At 56.3% G+C, this 3080-nt stretch overlaps 1 pseudogene; it reads left to right on the top strand.

The window, feature by feature from the left end:
• The first annotated feature begins 598 nt into the window (after positions 1-598).
• On the top strand, positions 599-751 carry LOC144116749 (U2 spliceosomal RNA; annotated as a pseudogene).
• Positions 752-3080: the final 2329 nt, after the last annotated feature.

The following is a 3080-nucleotide window of genomic DNA, read 5'->3' as shown; positions in this document are numbered from 1 at the left end:
TATCTCATTTATCGTTGGACATCTGAACCGCGCCGTAAGGTAAGGGATAAAGGAGGGAGTGAAAGAAGAAAGGAAGAGAGAGGTGCCGTAGTAGAGGGCTCCGGAATAATTTCGACCACCTGGGCATCTTTAACGTGCACTGACATCGCACAACACACGGGTGCCTTAGCGTTTTGCCTCCATAAAAACGCTTAGGCGCCCGTGTGCTGTGCGATGTCAGTGCACGTTAAAGATCGCCAGGTGGTCGAAATTATTGCGGAGCCCTCCACTACGGCACCTCTCCCTTTCTTCTTTCACTACATCCTTTATCCCTTACCTTACGAGAGGGGTTGCACGAAGCGCAAGGCATGCGTTGCTCGTGTGCTGTGCGACGTCAGTGCACCTTAAAGATCCCTGGTGGTCGAATTTATTCCAGAGCCCTCCACTACGGCGCCTCTTTCCTCCTTCCTTCTCTCACTCCCTCCTTTATCCTGTCCCTTACAACGCGTTGCAGGTGTCCAAGAATATACGAGACAGATACTGTGCCATTTCCTTTCCCCCAAAACCAATTATTATTATAACAACGGAACGACGCAGTATATAACGACGTAGTCGTTGCCTAGCGCGTGGGGATTTTTCGGACCCGTGGAGTATCTGTTACGGGTCCAAGTTGGACTTATTTTTGGAAATGTGGCGGAGAGTTTGAAGGATGCTTCACTCCCGCCACCGGTTGGCCCGGTATTGCACTACCTCCGGGATCGGCCTTGTCTTTAGCGCGTCTTTGCTATCCTAGTCTTTCTATCCCATCTTTCAACTCTCCTTCTATCTGCACGTGGTAGCGATTGTGGCTCGGCTTGAGCCAGTGAGCAGGCCTGTGCACTTTCCTTTTCTTTCTTCCTGGCAGTAAAAGACCTAGCGCGTGGCACGCGTTCGTGACCGTTCACTGCCCTCGCCTCGCGCTTTGGCTGTGCTGCGGTGCGGACAGCGCAGGCATTCTTTTCCAACGTTGTACACAGAGCTCCCAAAAGTTAGTTTTAAAAGCCCACGCGCTCGATAAATTGCCGTGACGCTATGTGTAAGTAGTAAGGTTTTGCGAAGGTATAGCGAACAGTACGAACTAGCTTTTAACCATACCTGGTGCATCGATGCACGTCGGAGGCCATAGCATGCTAGTAATAGCCAGTGACACAACTGAATCCCTTATACCTTGGGTGTTCGGCATATTGTTTGTACGAGGGACGGCTGTCCCTTTCAGGTCCGTGGTCAATACGCCACTCTTGAACCTGTTTCTGACTATGGTGGCAACGCGACGTCACTTCAATAACGAAGGAAAAGAAAAGCTTTTTAGTACACACTCAGGGTGCGAACCGTCGCACGAAATGCTTTGGATGAAATGGCGAGGCCGCTCATTGCATATCCCGATGCAAGCCAATGGCCGGCCGCTTTGTTCGCACTGAATGCGTTTACTGATTGGCGGACACTTTGTTGTCCACTCAGTGGTTGTGGGGTTGAATTGGGGAGATAAGTACTTTCTCCCCACTCAATCGCGGCTGACACGGTTCAAAGCCGCCCGGACCCCACCCCGTGATCGCGTACGCTACCGAGCGCACGCCGACCACGGCGGGCCTTGCTCTGGGGGAACAAAGGAACGACACATTGGCTGACACAAACAGGCATTTATTGCTACAGAAACAATAACGCCAGCTAGCAACAAGGTACGCTAATGAATCGAGGGCGTCCGACTCACCAGCAAGGTTCCGAGCGAATGTTCGCCCGCGCTAGGGCAAGGGATATAAACTCCGCAGGCCGGACGGGACGAGTACGGGAGCCTGTCTCCCCGTCGCTTCTTCGCCCCGTCGGCGAAGAGCGGAGACCCGAGCGACGCGTCCGCCCAGGGTGATTATCCCGGCCCAAGAGACCCCATCTCCCGCGGGCAGGCTTCAGCAGTCTCCCGCGCAGCGACGCTGGCGCCCTCTCTTGCCAGTTAATGTAACTGACAAGGGAATCCGCTCAGCCTCGAGGGGAGACCGCCGCTGCACGGTGCCTCGCGGGAAAGCAAACTCAGGGGGCTGCAGGACAGGTCCCCACATCCCCCCAACCTTAAATAGACCCACGCGCCTGAAAGTACATGCTATGGAGGAGTCTCCTGGTCTTCATGTCTTTGAGGCACGTCTTGCAGCGGAGGTCACGCCGACAGCGTCCACGCAGACTTCCGCGGTATTCCGAAGGCGGCGTGAAGGTCTCCGCTGGGACGACTCGTATGGCCCGCGGACTACCATGTCCGCAGGCCCGCGAATCGAAGGCCGGTGGGAAAACTGCAGGCCAGGATCCTGCAGTAGTCGCCAGGGCAGCAGCAGGCGGAGGTGACTGCTGACTGGTCTCGCCACAGCTGCCCTGGATGGATGCGGCGAACAGGATACAGGCCGCTCCGTCGCAGCAGGTGGCAGCGAGACGATGTGCACCGGTCAGCAAGCCTGGGTGGCTCCACCGGATCTGCAAAATTGTCGAAACGCTCTCGGCGTGCCTTTAACGTAGGTCACGGGAGGGGAAACGGCATCCGCAAGGGCCTCGTGGCACAATGCCTAACTCGCTAGCAAAACGTGTCGGCGGCTGTGCAAACGCAAAGTTCGAGTGAACAAAGCCCTTTCTTGAGTTGAACGAGACTGCTCAGTTCGTGCGAGGTTACAAAAAAAAACGGACGGGCAGCAGGGTGCGCCCCCCCCCCTCAACGTCACGGTCCGGTGGTCATGTCTCTTTTAATGTGGTGCAGGCAGCTCCGAAAAGCCTCAGGCCTAACGACCACTCCGACAACGACCGTGACCACAACCAAGACCCGAAACGGGTTTTGTGCGCGCAGCCGCGAGGAGACATCAGCTTTGTGGGGTGGTCCTACCCCGCTCACTGCACAAAGCAGCTTCTGAGCGGTCGGCGCCCACCGTATCGGACGGTGTCGGAGCGCCCGGTGCCGAGCTGCAATACCAGCGAGCTCGTAGCGGCACCCGTGGCCCCAGGCCACCCGGCTCCCGGAGCCGCGACTCCCAGAGTCGAAAAAGAGATAGTAGAGAAAATATATACAGAAACTCGGACCACCCACGCGGCTT

This window comes from Amblyomma americanum, chromosome 1 (assembly GCF_052857255.1).
Source record: "Amblyomma americanum isolate KBUSLIRL-KWMA chromosome 1, ASM5285725v1, whole genome shotgun sequence".
In the NCBI taxonomy this organism is placed as follows: Eukaryota; Metazoa; Arthropoda; class Arachnida; order Ixodida; family Ixodidae; genus Amblyomma; species Amblyomma americanum.
The sequence above is the reverse complement of the archived record's forward strand: the minus strand, read 5'-3'. Positions and strand labels throughout refer to the sequence as shown.